The sequence below is a fragment of the Trachurus japonicus genome, chromosome 20 (genome assembly GCF_045865225.1).
Source record: "Trachurus japonicus isolate A0001 chromosome 20, Traja_1.0".
Lineage (NCBI taxonomy): Eukaryota > Metazoa > Chordata > Actinopteri > Carangiformes > Carangidae > Trachurus > Trachurus japonicus.
The window spans coordinates 5,461,210-5,479,668 of NC_140926.1; the positions used below are offsets into that span (position 1 = coordinate 5,461,210).

General features: G+C 42.0%; 1 long non-coding RNA gene across 2 annotated transcripts in view; it reads left to right on the plus strand.

Moving 5' to 3' along the window:
• The window catches only part of LOC146966258 (uncharacterized), an 82,706-nt gene extending 64,456 nt beyond the window's left edge, over positions 1-18,250 (plus strand). For both annotated transcript variants that reach the window (XR_015034552.1, XR_015034553.1), the window contains one exon: positions 17,702-18,250. This is a non-coding gene — a long non-coding RNA (uncharacterized LOC146966258). The remainder of the gene's footprint in view (positions 1-17,701) is intronic.
• The last annotated feature ends 209 nt before the right edge of the window (positions 18,251-18,459 follow it).

The window sequence follows — 18,459 nt, forward strand, 5'->3', positions numbered from 1 at the left end:
AGCTGCTGGTCGACCTGTGGTGTTCCCCAAGGCTCCACTCTCGGTCCCCTTCTGTTCTTTACTAAGAATATAATGATTATGCTTTTGTTTTCAATGATTTTGTTTTAAATTATAGTTCTATTATTACGAACGAACGAACTCTATTTTTGCTTACTTTGTTTGAAATAAATATAATTCAATTCAGTTTGATTCGGTAATAAGGACAACCACTAGGATAGGCAATAAAATGCAACTATGACTCATAACAAATTATCTATGAGGCCACACGTGTTCTGTTGTGTTTTTATAACATTTTTATCGTTATCAGCACGTATCATTTTCCCATTCCTCCTCCTCCTCCTCCTCCTCCTCCTCCTCAGACGTGACGAAGACGACCGTCGTACAGCAGCTTCATCTCAGCCCGTTAGCATCCAGCAGATAGCGACGGGCTCAGATAGCTGAAAATAGACTAGGCCCCGCGGGCAGCTGCATTCCTTTCTTTCCCCTTGTGTTTTTAATATGATAATTGTGAGTCTAATTGCAGCTCGGTGCCAGAAAGTACCGGCCTGGTTCTGTATTTACTCTTCAGCGTTTTATCTAATCAGCTTCCTGCAGGCCCCGGCTCTATCTGGGGGCTATCTCCGCCGAACAAACCACAGATAGATTTATACACACACACTCCCTGTATGGCTGCCAGGACATATTCTGGCTGCAGTGTCATGGTCTTCGTCTCAGTCTACTTCCTGAGTCCCAGTCTGGGTATGATGAATATTTTCTCACCAAACTTTAAGGGATAGTTCAACATTTTGGCAATTGGCCCATTGCCATAATCGCTATAGTCATAGCAATAGGTTTGTGCAAGCTATTTTTAGAGGAGCAGAGCCGCGAGCTGCAGCTAATGGGATTTAACTCATCAAATACACAATCCAACAACTCCAAAACGCTCTGGTGGACAAGTTGTGGCCTGCACATTCACCACGCTATGAGATAATAACACAACGTTACCAGACAGAGTTGTTTTAGAGGGAAATTCATGCAAAACCGCTGATGTGCGTTGCCTTCAGGGACAGTTTTTCGTCAAGCAGTCTCTGTATTTACCTCTAAAACAACTCTATGTGGTAACGTTCTGTTATTATCTCATAGCGTGGTGAATGTGCAGGTCACAACTTGTCCACGACAGCGTTTTGGAGTTGTTGGATTGTGTATTTGATGAGTTTGATGAGGCAAACCAAGAAATCCCATGAGCCTCCGTAGCGTAGCTCTGAGCAGCTCACGGCTCTGCTCCGCCGTTCTAAAAATAGCTTGCACCAACATTTAAAGGTAACGAACCTACTGCTATGACTATAGGGATTATGGCAATGGGCCAATTTGCCAAAATGTTGAACTTTCCCTTTAACTCTTAATAAGTAGCAGCTCTGGCTCCAAAACCATTCATTCTCCAGTGCATAATGTGTGTGTGATGGGTGCACAGTAGCTCCGGACTCAGGACCTGGTTGCGTGTTGATGTTAACAGGCTGCTGTAAATGTCATCAGAGCAAATGTTGTTATATAAAGAGGAATGTGGGTCAATGGGATGACGGCCTTTACGCCACCTCCACTCAACTTCCAGACCAGTCAAGCAGCGCGGGGCTTCATTAGATCACTGACTTCTGGTCATGTGTTCTGGCTTATGGGTCACAGCACCAGCAGAGTGTGTGTGTGTGAGTCTAAGTGTGTGTGAGTGTGTGTGAGACAGACAGACAGAGACAGAGCTACTCCCTTGGATAAGCATATATTTGCAAAGTATATTCAAGTAAATCTGTGGGAACTCAAACTGATGAGGAAGTGGGAATCAAATTTTAACACTTCCAGAAACTGCTGTTCCCATGTATCACACACACACACACTCCTCCCCCTCCCCTCCTCCTCCTCCTCCCACGTCTTCCAGCAGATTGCAGTTTCCCTTTGAGGAGCGCTCTGTCTGATGGTGGAGGTGATAACGTGTCGCTCTCAAGACGAGGAAGACGCCACTGACGACCGGCCATCCAGACAGGCTCCGACATGCTCTGTCTGACAGGCTGCGCTGCAAAAAAATACCCAACACAAAGTCTCTGATCCAGTTCCTCAGCCCTGAAACCTTCGGTAACTACTGCCACATCGCCTCATCAAGCATCTATTCCATTTAAAAAACTTTATTTGAAGTGAATATATATAGGGCCAATATCTATTTTTTATTGATGTTATGATAAATTCAGATTGAGATTAGAAGTGCTTAAACATTTTCAGTCAGAGCTTTGCAAAGATAAATCCTGGTGCCTTTATTACCCACAATGCAACTGGACTTACAGCAGCTCAGAAACAGAGAGAGTAATGCTGCGTTCGAGACAACTCAGAACTCGGGTTTTTCCGATTTCCTACTTGAAAAAGTGCAATCGAACGCCACATCATGTCGGAGCTCCCACTTTTTTTTTACCCCAACTTCTCTGAGAATCTGTTGTCTGGAGCCACACCATCAATGGTTAAACACTGATTAAAATGCATTTTCAAAGCCAAAATACATTAAACCGTTATGAAATATACAATATTTTCTTACAGTTACAGATTAACCTACCAATGTTCTGCAACACAAACTTGTGTTGTTATTTCTCTTCGATTTAAAAGCCTATACATGAAGCACTTTGAATGCAAACTTTGTCCCGGTCCGCCATGTTATTCTGGCGTGATGCATCTCGAATGCTTTGTAGACGGAAATCTGGGTTTTCAAATGGAAGATTCAGACTTCCGAATCGTCTTGAAAGCAGCATAAGATCTCACCTCCAGATTTTTTGTGCATTAAGGAACTTTTCTCGAGACCGGCCCTCTGACTGCAGCCGAGTTGTTCGGCCGACAGCGAATCACAGTCACGCTCAGTTTAGCGTCGACCGGATCGAGGCAGCAGTTGGTGCAGATTCAGATTCAGATTCCTCCTGGTGAGACGAGACCCTCGTGGACCCTCGGAGAAAACAGTGGCTCCTTCTGTGAACAGACAAGAAGCCGAAGCGCCCACCACCACCCTCCAACGCCCCCCTCGCTGTAACTCTACCCCACAGATAACCATCAAACTCTGGGGCCTTCGGCGTCCCCCCCCCCAACCCCCCCTTGCCCCTTTGCTCCAGGGTCACTGAGGAGGGGGCAACACTTTCACATCAGCGTGGGCCTGTCTGGAGGCCTCGCATAGCTCTGCTGGAGCCGATAACTGGCTCACACATTTACACCGTCTTTGTTTTAAAGGCCACCTGCCTCAGTCCTGTTTCGCTCCCACAGAAAAAAAATGCAGCGTCTGTGTTTCTGGACCGAGAGCTGAGAGGTTTGATCGCTCGCTCGCTAGAAGACGGACGTTTTTAATTAATTTAGTGGTTTTATGGATTTATTTTATCATATGGAAATAGGAAGCATGAGATAATTGATTGGTGGGACAGAATGTAAATATTTACCCGACCCAGCCCTCGAGTGGAGCTTTCTGAAAAAGACCCACTGTCTAAAAATATAGTGGAGGCATTAGTGTGGTGGAGAGACCACTTTAGGGCTGAGTGGCCCTCCTGAGCCGAGCTGAGTGGGACACATGGACCCTCGTATGACACGGACATGAGCAGCCGGTCAGTGTGGCTGCATGGGGGTTCGCCCACAGACCAACTATAACTGACACACAACTGAACCATTCAGCTCATTTGTACCAAACTAGTTTTCATTACTTGTACCTGCAACTGTGGCAAATATAATCAACCATGAAACAGATGAAACTCAAACTCCCTGCAGCTTTTAATCAAATGACATAATACTAATACTATAATACTCAACAGTCGTGCACTAGAATAGATATGCTAATTATATTGTATGCATATGAACAACTTCCAGGACCTTGTGGCCGAGATGTGTTTTCTTAGCTCTATATTTGATTCACAGGAAATACACGAATAAACAAAACCTGTTGCATGAAGTCTTAAAAAGTCAATTTTAAAGGGGGCATATTATGAAAAATATCTCTTTTTGAAGGCTCTTTAACATATATTTGGGTGTTTGTCTTGCCTTCTGGCCCCCAAAATGTGAGAATTGACAAAAACAATCTGTAATTTTCAGGCTCCTGAGGTTGAAATCCACGTAGTTTTACGAGCTCTCTCCTCAGTTGTCATTCAATGATGTCATTAGTTTTCGATTTTGCATAATACCACCTACCTGTACCTGTAGAGGGGGCAGGGCAAGCAGTGGTTCATTTACATTTAAAGGGACAGGCACTGAAACCAGCCGTTCTGACCAGGGCTGTTTTGAGAGGATGAGAAGAGCTGTGATGTTTGATCCTTGGGGGATTTTGACCAAAGCATGTCACAGACATGTCTTTAAGACACCTGGGAACTATTTTAATTCGTGGAAAAGGGGCAGAATATGTCTCCTTTAAGTATCATATGTCAAATGCTTCACTATGCAGACGATCTAGAAGTGAAAGTAGTGGATAGATATTTTTATATTATCCTTTTTTTCTTCTTTGTCTTTCTGCCCAGTGTGACCACAAGGACTCATTGTTATGAATGAGTTCTTAATGAAATCGAAAAAACAGTAAAAAAAACAGTTAAAGGACAATTCCAGGCGAATTCAACTCAGGGGTGTATTTTCATATCATTTTAGGTCTAAAAGACTGAATCTGAAGATTTTCAGTTTAATCGCTCCTGTTTTGCGGTAGTTGCGTCTGTCCCCACATCGCCACGGCAGCGATGAATGGGAGTGGATGTAAGTTCCGCTGTTTAGGCTGTTTCCAGCCCTCAAAGCCGCAATTTTTTTCCACAGACAGCGTCAGATGGCTACTCAAACATGAACCGAGAAGTTTATTTACTTCAACAAGCCGACATGTTTGTAAAAGTCGATCTAATTCAAAGTCTCGCAGAGTCTCGCGCGAGACCCAGTTGCCGTGCTCGGTGTGTTCAGGTGCAGTGGGAAAAGCTACCGTTTGTGTCATAAACACAGGAATATCAACTCTTTACTTGCTTCAAGTAAAAAAAACTTCTCGGCGCATCTTTGAGTAGCCACCTGACGCTGTCTGTGGAAAAAAATGTACACTTCAAGCAAGTAAAGAGTTGATATTCCTGTGTTTATGACACAAGCGGTAGCTCCTACTGTGCCTGAATACACCAGCACTGCAACTTCGGGCTCGCGCGAGACTCCGGGAGACTTTGAATTAGATCGACTTTTACAAACATGTCGGCTTGCTTGAAGTAAATAAACTTCTCGGTGCATGTTTGAGTAGCCATCTGGGGCCGTATTCACAAAGAATCTTAAGGTTAAAAGTAGCTCCTAAGGGCCGAATTTAGGAGCAACTCCTAAAAAAAGTGGGCGTGTCAGTCTTAAATTTAGGACTCCTAGTTTTTTAAAATAAGAGTAATTCACAAAGTATTTTATGCCTAAAAGTAGCTCCTAAGTCTGGGAGAGCTTAAAAGTCCTCGTGAGGACTCCTAACTCAGTAAGACCTATTCACAAAGAATCAGAAATGGCTGCAGCCAGGCAAATGTATGGAGGACTGCGAATTGCTGCAGAGGGGGGAGCTGGAGCACCTGCCCCTTTGCCCTTTGATGCCCAACGTGCCTTTTTGTCGGTGTTTATTTTTATTTTTTTTGTCATAACCAACATTTTCGCTATAAAACGGGAGGAGTGACGGTGACGAACTGTCCAATATAGGCGTCACAACGGTCGGACCGAGGTAACTGCGACCGCTGCGATGCAGTCGTGCTGATGTGAGCCAAAAATATTTTTAAAAGGTTGGTGGGTGCGCTAGACACAAACATCTGTTAGTAGTAATAGCTGACGTGATAGGGTTGCTCCCCCAATAAACTAAACTTATTGTCAGTGTGGGTTCAAATCCTGCTATAGGCCACAAATGTGGGTAATGCATTTTCTTTTCTCATCATTATTATGATCACCATATAATATTAGGGCTGTCAACGAATGTGAAAATTCATATTAAAATGTGGGAAGAAAAAAAACCAGCGGCTGCTTTGCGAGTGGACGCACTGACCCTCATTGCATTTGCACAGCGTCACACTGCAGAAAGTGAGACGCGACAAAAACTGTAGCAGAAAGATGCAGATGGCAGAGAGAAAGTCAGAAAGTTCAGAGCCCAACTCGGCAGGAGAGAGAGTGGTTTGGACTCGAAGCTGTCTGAAAAGCCCCGTCGCACCTGACGGCAAAAAAAAAAAAAAAAAAAAGTGGAGCGGAGCGGCGGGAGGGAGGGAGGGGGGCGGTGCGCCGCCGGCACTCAACAACCAATCACCGTGTTGAGCGCCTCGAATTCGTGCACGAGAATTGACGTAATCCATAGCAACGGGGCGTCACCAGGGGCGTCACTCTTACTTTGCTCTTAGTGATTTATCCTTAGTAAGAGTAGGTCTCAGCGGCTTTGTGAATAGCTTTTAAGAAAAAACTCCTACGTAAAAACTTTTAGTGCGAGTTAGGAGCACTCCTAGCGGTAAGATAAAAGGCTTTGTGAATACGGCCCCTGATGCTGTCTGTGGAAAAAAATTGCGGCTTTGAGGGCTGGAAACAGCCTAAACAGCGGAACTTACATCCACTCCCATTCATTGCTGCCGTGGCGATGCGCGGACAGACGCAACTACCGCAAAACAGGAGCGATTAAACTGAAAATCTTCAGATTCCTTCTTTTAGACCTAAAATGATATGAAAATACACCCCTGAGTTGAATTCGCCTGGAATTGTCCTTTAACTCAGAAAAAGTTGGTGAATCTGTAGAAAAAGAAAAACACAATTTCATAACAGATTGTTTATCTTCCATCTTCAAAATTGTGAAACTTTTACTCTGAGTTAAAAACATCTCACATCCTGCTGACACGAGGCCATGCTCATAATCCAGAGCATAAAACTGAATGAACTCTCCTCTCTTCTCTTCTCTTCTCTTCTCCTCCTCTCCCTGCAGCAGCCTGGGAAATGGAGAAAATAAAACCCCAGGAAAAATAATCATAACAATATATATAGACCATGGAACCAGCTGAAGACGCGTCCACATTACAAGAAATCCATAAAATTTGATTTTCATGAACCACTAAGTGAAATGTCAGTCCTGGTGATGTGAAAAGACAGATGGCATTTGGCAGGTGAGCTGAGGTCTGTGGCAACACACACACACACACTCTTTTACACACACACACACACACACACACACACACAGGGAGGGACCAGTACGTTGTTTGCGCTCCAACTGGTAATTGCTTTAGTTCCCTGCCATAAAAGCAATAAAGCCTTATCACTGGGTAAATAAAGCCCGACCATTACCACCGAGGAGCACCGTAAATATTTCCCAATTATCAATACAATATTCCAGCGGGGCGGTGTCTCCGATACGCGGCCGGGCCACTTCCCTCTTGTGTCATCATAAAAAAAAAACTGGAGCTATGGCAACTAATAGCTGCTGGATAAGATAGATAGATAGTCCTGCATTCCTTTCCTCTTAGAGCCGCTCTGTAACGGGAGGGAAGCAGCGACGGAAATATAATGTTGAGTTTAAAAATGCTTGTTCTGCACTCACACACACCCTCCTCACACACACACACACACACACACACACACACACACACACATATGAACACACCCTCTCTCTCTCTCTCTCTCTGCAGGGCTGAATGGACAGTGAACCACTTAAAGGAATATCAGATTTCTGTTTGTGTTGGTCCCATTGTGTCCTACAAGAGATGGATGTGTAATTGCCGGGGAACAATACACAGTGAGCTGGCTGAATAAACGCCATGCTGGTTTTGATTTGCGGAGCCTCCGTGTTTAGATCACACACACACACACACTGACACACACACATAGACACATACACACACACTGACTCGCAGTCAAAGCTGGAGATTGAGGTTGTAAACAGGTTTGGTCGCAGAGCAACAAAAGCCGCAGTGAAGTGCTGACTCTGGGTCTTGCCAGCTCCACTAATGCAATCATAACGTCCTGTGTGCAAACAGTCACAGCGCCGCTGAAAAACTCAAACACTCATTATTCTGAGACTTGATTTGGCCTTTTTGAGGGTTTTTTTTTTCTTTTTCTCACTGACTGAAACTGATACGGCTCTATTTTATGAAAATGGATTTGCTGAATTTAGGTCTGACAGAGCTGCGATGGCGAAGAGAGTGAGTGAGTGAGTGAGTGGGAATAACAACAGCACATCTGTCTAAACACTGTGTGTGCATGATATATTACAGAGATATTATCACTGAAGACAGATGAATCGTGCGCTCTCACCTAAACCGTGCATGTCTGTTAGTGTGTGACATTTGATTTCTCGTCTACTATAAATATATCTAGTTTTATTTCGAGGCGTTGGAAAACAGCTGACAGATTTAGATGGGGATGCAGTTGCAGAGATAAACAATCTGTGAGTCTGTGCCAGTGTTTCTCAAACTATTTCAGAGCCACATAACCACTGAAATAAACCTCACTAAGTTACGGCCCCTAAATAAAAAACGATATTTAATAACTTCCTGTGAGTGTGGCAGGGGGGTTATTTTTATTTTGCAAGTGTAAATGCTTCTTATCTGTTGGTCCAGACTGAAAAAGTGGGTGGATTATCAGACACTCCTGCTTCCTCTCTCCTAAATGCTTGTGTTAAAGCTCCATACAGCATAAAGGTAGATGTTTGTGTTAAAGCTCCATACAGTATAAAGGTAGATGTTTGTGTTAAAGCTCCATACAGTATAAAGGTAGATGTTTGTGTTAAAGCTCCATACAGTATAAAGGTAGATGTTTGTGTTAAAGCTCCATACAGTATAAAGGTACGTAGATGTTTGTGTTAAAGCTCCATACAGCATAAAGGTAGATGTTTGTATTAAAGCTCCATACAGTATAAAGGTAGATGTTTGTGTTAAAGCTCCATACAGCATAAAGGTAGATGTTTGTGTTAAAGCTCCATACAGCATAAAGGTAGATGTTTGTGTTAAAGCTCCATACAGTATAAAGGTAGATGTTTGTGTTAAAGCTCCATACAGTATAAAGGTAGATGTTTGTGTTAAAGCTCCATACAGTATAAAGGTACGTAGATGTTTGTGTTAAAGCTCCATACAGCATAAAGGTAGATGTTTGTATTAAAGCTCCATACAGTATAAAGGTAGATGTTTGTGTTAAAGCTCCATACAGTATAAAGGTAGATGTTTGTGTTAAAGCTCCATACAGTATAAAGGTAGATGTTTGTGTTAAAGCTCCATACAGTATAAAGGTAGATGTTTGTGTTAAAGCTCCATACAGTATAAAGGTACGTAGATGTTTGTGTTAAAGCTCCATACAGTATAAAGGTAGATGTTTGTGTTAAAGCTCCATACAGTATAAAGGTAGATGTTTGTGTTAAAGCTCCATACAGTATAAAGGTAGATGTTTGTATTAAAGCTCCATACAGTATAAAGGTAGATGTCCATGTGTAGTGTGATTATAAAGCAGCTCTAGGTTCTATATTAATACTGTGAAAGTATCAAAGCCTCAGTCCACAGAGAAATGCACACAGCCTGTATTCAGAAACTGAGCCTTAAAACCAGCCGTCAGGACTTCCTGTCACTTTGTGATGTCACAACAAAGCCCCGCCCACCACCTTGACAAACCATCTATCCAACAACTTGCAGGATTTGTTTTCTCTGAGTGTTTTATTCTGAAATCTGCTCTATTTTTTAATTGGATCACTCAGAAAACAGTCAGTCAATCAGAAGAGAGGCTTAGAGCTTCCTCTCTTCTGATTGGCTGACACAGACCTGTTATTACTAGAGCATCCAGGCAAAAGCCTAGGAGGAAAATGTGACGTAAAACAACACTGAGATGTTTTTTTGGTGCATACAACCACAAATATGGATCAACACTTAACAATAAAACACAGTAAACGTGTCAGACATGAAGCTTTAGATATAACATTTGTTTCCTCTGCCCTGAAATGATGTAAAAATCTACATCAACCATTCTCTGCGTTTGTCACTTTTAGAGTTTCTCACCAGCCTAGTGACATATTAGCATTAGGTAAGTGTACGAAGTGGCTTTTCAAATGCTTTTCACATGATTCTTTGAGCTTTTTGGCCCTTAGTTTTGTTGTTCAGCGTGGAAACTCCCCGTCCGACAGGCTAAAACAAACACAAAGCCATTATTACTGACCCGTCCTGCACTCCACCTCCTCATAAAAAAATACTGTAAAGCACAAAACGTACACATCACAGCTCCACACACACACACACACACACACACACACACGCCTGCAAAGCTTCACATTCACAAGACTTTGCACAAAATGTTTTTCTTTGGCTCAGCGTCGACTTTCGGTGAAGTCCAGTGTGCAGCAGCAACAGCAGCACTTTATTACAGAATTTTTTATTTTCCAGTAGAAGTTGGAGAATACTTTAATTGCTGCATGATTCATGCTTGTCCTGCATTCCCAGGGCTGTGTATTAAATGCTTCATTAGATCGGCCAAGTGAACATTAGTTTCCAAAATCCCGCCTCGCCCTTTCACCCCCCAGGCGCTGGAGTGTGGGTGTGATGTCTGTGTCTGGCTGCCGGCCCATCTGTGTCATATGGACAGACAAAGAACCTGTGTGTGTGTTTTCGAGAACCTGTCTAATTGGTTATCCCCTTTTTTTTGCTTCAATGTGAGAATCACATTGACTCAGTTGTATTAAAGGGATAGTGGTTCACCCAAAATTGAAATTTCACTCATTATCTACTCCCCCTCATGTCGGCTAAGGGCTGGGAGAAGTTTCAGAGTCCTCCGTGGCTTCTCTGAGTTACAGGGGGTCTCGGCGTAGCAGTGCATGTCCATATGACGGTTGCAAATGGATACCAACTGTCTTTGTAACAAAAAGACACACCAAAAAACATCCAAATACCTCCATGCTGCTCGTATGTAATGTCTGTCTTGTATTGAAGCCCTGAAATGCGAAACTGTCCCCAAAAAAATTAAATGAGTCTATATTTCAAGCTTGTTTTGTAGCGGAAGCTTCTCGAAGCTCCTCTTCCCGGTTCGTCAAATTTGGACGAACTGGGAGGAGGACAGACCCTGGTTCGTCCAAATTTTACAACCCAGAAAGAGGAGCTTCCACTACAAACGAGCTTGAAATATAGACTTATTCAATTTTTTTCAGGACCATTTCACATTTTGGGGCTTCAATACAAGAGGGACATTACATACGAGCAGCATGGAGGTATTTGGATGTTTTTTGGTGTGTCTTTTTGTTACGAAGACAGTTGGTATCCATTTGCAACCGTTATATGGACATGCACTGCTACGCCGAGACCCCCTGTAACTCAGAGAAGCCACGGAGGACTCTGAAACTTCTCCCAGCCCTTCGTCCACATGAGGGTGAGTACTGTAGGTAATGAGTGAAATTTCAATTTTGGGTGAACAACTATCCCTTTAATTCTGTATAACAGTTATTACATGTCGGTGCAGTCCTTTGTTCCTTTAGGAAGTAGCTATACCATCCCTGGTTCCTCCTCTGGTTGTTTTCACCTCAACCTTTTTGCTTCCTGGGAGTTTTTCTCTCTGCACCGATTTCATAATTTCTATTAATTATCCTCCTTCCTCCTCCTACTCTCGTTGGAGCTAATCGCTGTTTGTGGCATCTCCGTTGCCGGTCGTGACACGTTACAGATTAGAAGATACAATCATCTGTGTGAAACGGTGAAAATGTCATCGTGTTACAAACCAAACTGAGAGCTGAATGTGTAAAAATAACTCCCTTCCTGGCTTTAGCAGCCCTTCCCTTGAACACTTTTGAGGATCCACAGGGCAGCTGAGTCAGGAATGAAAATAGACGTCAGGAAATTTCAAAGTTGGAAAGTTCCTGATTATTTTTAGGTATAAATTAACGACTGTATAAGCAAAATGAAATGAGCACAGACAGAGTAACAGTATTTACAGCCACTGCGCAACACGCTGTGATGCGTAATTACACTTTATTTGTCCTCTGTAATACACAATAAAGAGGGCGAGAAACCAGACTAAACAAACCCCCGAGTGTGCATTTAGATAACAGAGGATCCAGTTTACATGACTTAAATAACAGAGTTATAAAAGGCCGACATATCCACAAACTCCTCCGTGTATAAAGATACTCATGAAAGGCGTGTGAGCTCATAATGGGACTTGTTATTTTATTGGTCTACAGCAGAGCAGAGTGTAAACTCAACACCTACTGTAATTCAGCTTTTATTTCACCACAGGCTTCAGCAAAAACTCTCGGTTTAGCTGCGAGTCGGAGAGTTGTAGAGTTTAAAGAAAAGAAAAAATACATTATTTTTAGTCGGTGTTGGTCTGTCAGTCACTCTGCCCACCACTCTGCTCCAGACTGAAATAATCTCAGCAGCTACTGGACGGATCGGTGATAAATTCTGCGCAGACATTTATGGTTCCCAGAGGATGAATCCTCGCGACTCTGGTGATCCTCCGACTTTTTTAATCCAGCGTCACCACGTGGTTCAACATCTGTGTCTTTTACTGTCTCAATAAACTGTGCATGAACTGCCGCAGATGTTTATGTTCGTCCCGGAATGAATAATAAAACGATTTCAAAGCAGAATCAGAATTTTTATTTGTCCAATTTTTTATGTTTATGTTGTTTGTCTTGTTATTTTTTGGACAATTTTCTCATCGGACTTTGTGCTGGTTAGCAAATATTATCAAACAATGAGCATGAAAACCACAATACAGCAACATATAATCATCGTTATTCTTTTCTGGTTAGCCTGCGCTTTAACCTGTAGCTCATTTTGATCTGAACAAAAACCCTTGTTAGTAGAGACGAAGAAGTTGTTTTATTACTCAAGCCAAACAATCACACACATACACACAGAGGGAGAGAGAGAGAGACAGCTGACTCAGACAGACTGAGGGGCTGGGGCCTGTATTCAGAAACTGAGATTTTAAAAAAAAAACGAGCCGTCAGGACTTCCTGTCACTTTGTGATGTCACAACAAAGCCCCGCCCCTTCACCTTGACAAACCATCCATCTAACAACTTGCAGGATTTGGTTTCTCTGGGTGTTTTATTCTGAAATCTGCTCTGTTTTTAATTGGATCACTCAGAAAACAGTCAAAGAGCCAATCAGAAGAGAGACTTAGAGCTTCCTCTCTTCTGATTGGCTGACACCAACCTGTTATTACTAGAGTGTCCAAGGAAAAGCTTAAGATGAAAATGTGATGTAAAACTACACTGAGATGTTTTTTTGGTGACGTAAAACAACACTGAGATGTTTTTTTGGTGCGCACAACCACAAATATGGATCAACACTTACAATATAAAACACAGTAAAAGTGTTTAGACATGAAGCTTTAGATCTAACGTTTGTTTCCTCTGCCCTGAAATGATGTAAAAATCTACATCAACCATTCTTTGTGTTTGTTACTTTAAGAGTTTACAGCAACATATAATCATCGTTATTTTTTATTTTTATTGTAATGTTTATTTAACAGGGACGATACATACAACATTGCCACAAAGAATGAAAAATGCGATGCATACAAGACGTCTAGCTTCAGCTAATTCACAGTCTTTGTCCCTGGTCAGGCTAAAGAAGGATAAAATATACTGAATACAATAAATGCAATAATACAAATACAGTGAATAATACAGTGAATAGGTATCATGAATAAATAAACACAGCTACAAAATTTAGATTAAGAAATTGCACAAATTAAATACATTAAACATTAGTAAAATGCTGTATTGACAGTGACTTGAGAGAAGTTAATGTTCACATTTCTGCTGCTGCTGCTTAAGCCAATGTTTAGCTCTAGCACTAAACATCTTTAATTCTGTTTGGGATTTGATTTCTGGTGGTAAAGAATACCATAGGTGTAGGCTATACCCAGCACTGAAAGGGATGATTGACCGAATGTTGTCCTGCATCTTCGAATTTTTACAGTTTTGCTTGCTCATGCTCCTTGTCATTGTCTCACAGTTGTCTGATTTAGTAAAAAAATCTGTGACATCGCTTCTTTTCTGGTCAGCCTGCGCTCTCTAACCTGTAGCTCATTTTGATCTAAACAAAAACCCTTGTTAGTAGAGAGAGACGAACAAGTTGTTTTATTACTCAAGCCAAACAATCACACACACAGAGGGAGAGAGAGACAGCTGACTCAGGCAGACGGAGGGGCTGGGGCCGGTGGTTGTGTTGGTGCCTGGGGGCCCCGGCGGGTTTGTTTGTGGTTTGTTTGCTGGGGTGGCGCTGCTGCTGGAGGCGGCCGGGAGCTTTACCCACAGCGCTCTGCCTGGCACCAGCCTGTCCCGGAGGAGAGAAAACCCAGCCTGTGTTCCTAGACGGACGCTGTCGCTCCGGGGATGTGGCAGCGCAGATATGTGAGGGGAGGAATTAATGAGACGGGACAGTTGTCCAGTTTTAAAACGTCTGTCCGTCCGTCCGTCTGTCCAGCGAGGAGAAACACAGACACCACAGTCATTTCGTCTGATCCCTCTCGTCGCCCTGTGATGCTCGGAAACAAATCTGTTAAATTACAGTTAACCACTTCGATTTTAAAGGCCTGAAGTAAAAAAAAAAAAGAAAAGAAAAGAAAAAAGTCCTGTTTCTGGTTGTTCCTGTCCTGTGGAACGAGACCGGACAGTTTCTGAGAAACACAAAGACAGACAGATAACACTACTGTATGACAAAGGGTGTGTGGGCTGATATCACAGACATGGGAGAAATCAACAGGAATGAAAACATATTGCATGTGAAAACCTAATGGGAGCTACAGTTTCCTATCAATCTAATTTGCTGTTTAACTTGAATTAACATTAAATTAGAAATATTTCTGTGAACTTGGAACAGGTTCAAGATTTAGAAACCACAGTGGGAGAAAGTGAAACTACATGACCAACAAGGAAACAGACACAACGAAACAACTACTACTGTTACTGCTAAAATATTTTCAAAACAAAATAATTAATTGTATGTATGCAGACTAAATCTCCTGTCATAGGTTTATCATTTAACACAGAGGAAAAAATATTTAAATAATCTTAAATCTGTGTGTGTTTATACTGTTGCATCCATCACAACCACGTTAATTTATAGTGAAAAACGTCTTAGCCTCGGCCACTTAGGAACAAGATGTTGCACCACAGAAATGTCAAATAAATGTTTTATTATTGTTTTGTATGTGAAGAAACATTGGATTTTAGCTCCGAGGATTAATTTGAAAATCGTCCCCAGACGTCAAAAGAATTAACCAGGTGACTGAGTTCCTGTTGTCTGTGCTACATTGATAATGCTTGATGAACGACACACCGGTGATACATTAATAAAATGAAGTGTTTATATTTCATTACTTGAGCAATAAAATGAAAAAAAAAATGTTCCAGTTTCCCCCAAAAACCTTAGCCGTACTGTTTACAGTTTGTGTGTACGTGAGAAAGCAGAGCATCAACATGCAGCTATTATCCACTTGATCTGTCTCCACTGTGATTCATTATCGTGTTTCCTAACAGAACTAGACAGGACTGAACGAAAAAATGGGCGCTCTTATAAATGAGCTGTAATGACGTCCTTTTGAAAACACAGCGAATTAGAAAATCGACTCATCACGGCGAGCGAGAGATCATATGGACGACAGCTGAGGAGGGCAGCGAGAGGGCGAAGCGAGAACAAGAGACAGACGTCGTTTAAAAAGAGGAAAATATGTGGTAAAAAAATTAAAAGGGCAAACTAGGAAGCGACTGAAAGAGAGAGGGAGAGCTTGTGTGGGAAGATAAAAAGCAGTAAATATTAATTTATATCTCCATCCTCCGTCTCAGTCATAATAAGAGTGGCCTTTATGCAAAAAAAAAGAAAAAAGAATAAATAAATAAGACTTGTATTTGGCTGCCATGTCTTTCTCAGCAGTCACAAATCAATCTACTGTTTATTAAATTTCCATTCTCTGACAAAGAAAGCTTTCAGTTTGGTGAAGAACTGGAAATATGACTCACGAGTATTAACAAGGTCTTAAAAGAAAAAAAAAATATTGCATGTGTGAAAATGAGTCAGAAAGCAGCTTAGCATAACCCAAAACACAATTATTATGATTTACGACACACAAAACATGGTCCAAAAGCATCACAGTGAGATTCATATTCAAACGTCTGAGCGGTCGGGAATGTGAGTGTTTGCTCTGAGTTTTGGCAGCGTCCTGTGTTTTTAAGTCAGACGTTGATCAATACTGCGCTGTCGGTGAAAAGTCCGTCTGTGACCGCAAACTCTGAGACATCGCTGGGTCGGCCTAATTAGACCGGTTTAATTTATATCGGCCCACGAGGAGTTTTTCAGTAGCTGCTGGTCGACCTGTGGCGTTCCCCAAGGCTCCACCCTGGGTCCCCTTCTGTTCTTTTTCATTTTATTGAGCTGTTGATTGAGAGTAATGTGTGAAGCACTGAACAGCTGTTCAATAAATAAATGCATTATTTGGATTTGCACTTATTTCCCCCTTGGAAAAAAAAAGTATTAGACAGTGATGTTCTCTGGCAGACGAACAGGACGGTGTCATGTCGGACTGGAAACACAAGCTCAACATTGGTTCCACTTGTGTTTGCAGACATGGACCTACAGTGTTTCCTTTTCTTTTTTATGGAAAGCAAATATGTGTATAATTTATGATGCCCCAACTCCCTGCTAATCCATAAATGGGCAAAGAGGGAGGGGCATAACTGAAGATGAGGCTTGTGGAGGGCATACGCTCACCCACGTCAAGTAATTGCGTCTAGAAATAGCCGAGAAATAACGATTTATTGCGGCCCAGAAGTTAACAGTCAATTGCAAGGACTTGGTGGCCTTTTCCCCCCAAAGAAAGTATGAAAAGCATGTGTAATCTTTTGCCTTCATGAAAAACATGACATTACTATGAAATTGACCACCGTTATTTCAAGGCTATTTCTTGACATTATCACGTAATTATCACGCAATAAGCAGCCTGTAAATTAAAGAGTTACCAGTAAATTCGCTTAAGACACCAAAATTGTTTCTGTACCAGGTTGTAAACATGTTTGTCTCTGCTGTAAAGTTTGACATTTTAACATGGCAGTCTATGGGGACTGGAGATTCACTCTAGTGGTCAGGAGAGGAACTGCAGATTGGTCGGTAGCGACTCCATTTCTTTTTTTGAAGCTCCCAACCTGTCATTTTTTTTGGAAAAGATTAATCATAGTTGTTATTATTTTAGGATGCATGCGGAGGTGGAACTTAATCAATCACGGATTCATCTTTTTACACACCTGCACTATAATAGTAAACATGTCAATCATATGACTGCAGTAGCTAATCCCTGAGCTAAATGCATTTCACCAACTCCTGTTTGAACAGCATATTCACGGAGATGTGATTAATATTCTGTGGCACTACAACCCCTTTTGTTCCCGTCAGATAAATGATCTTAATAAAAGAAACTGTTATTTTGAAATCCGTGTTTCAGCAACACACACACACACACACACACATACACACAGTTCGGCCTTGAAGTGTTTCCACATGAGACGGTGCGACTCCCAAACATTTATTCAGTCTAAAGAGGCTAAAAAGCTGCTGTATTTATTTAATATTCCACAAAATAATCCAATCACAGGTGTAATATTTTATATGGCACGAGAGGATGTTTTTCCCCACGTCTGCCAAATGAATCATTTCCTAAAAGTATGCACAAGTAATTACATTTTATTTTCCGCTTTTAATCGTGTTTTGCTTAACTAATGAGAATTTTGTTTTCTTCCCTTTAAGCTGCGTCCTGGAGCCCCGTCGTGCCGTCCTGTTTGACCAGGGAAATCTTTTAATTCAGGTCCACAGACTTTGTATTTACTCTGCACAGGGGACGATTAGCCCGATGCGAAGGTAAGCCAACTTCTTTTTTGTTTTTTTCCTCACCTGGAGCAGGTAAAGAAAGTGCTAATGTTGTGTTTGTGTTGTGTGTGTGTGTGTGTGTGTGACTTGCCCTCTTAGTTTCTTGTTTACTTGTTATTTGTTGCACTGTTGGGTCTCAAAGACTTTTCCATGCATCGGTTGTTCCTGTCTTGGAAGTGGTGAAGTCCAAAAAAAAAGAAAAAAAAAGAAGTTTTCCATCAAAGTAAAAAAAAAAAAAAGAAATAAGAGGGGAAAAATTAAGAGACAGAACGAGAGAGGGATGACAAATGAGTTACGAGGAGGGAGAAGGGCAGGAAAAGCCGCTTCCTTCCCCCTCCCTCCATCATGATCGCCCAGGGGCCGCGGCTCCCGGAGCGGCGGCGGTCCGGTCGGTATTTTTAGCTCCAATCAGAGGGGAAGTGCCACCTCTGGGTCCTCAGTGAGGAGCAGACAGGGTGTTCTCCTGCAGCTTCTGAGTTTTTCTAATGAGATAAGTTTTACTTGTTGTCTTTTATATATATATATATATCAGGTGAAATTGAGAATATATTTGAAGAAAAGTGAAATATTTCTAATAACCCTTCAGATAAACTCACATAAGGAAGTGGTTTTCTGTGACCCCACCACATGTCAGGGGG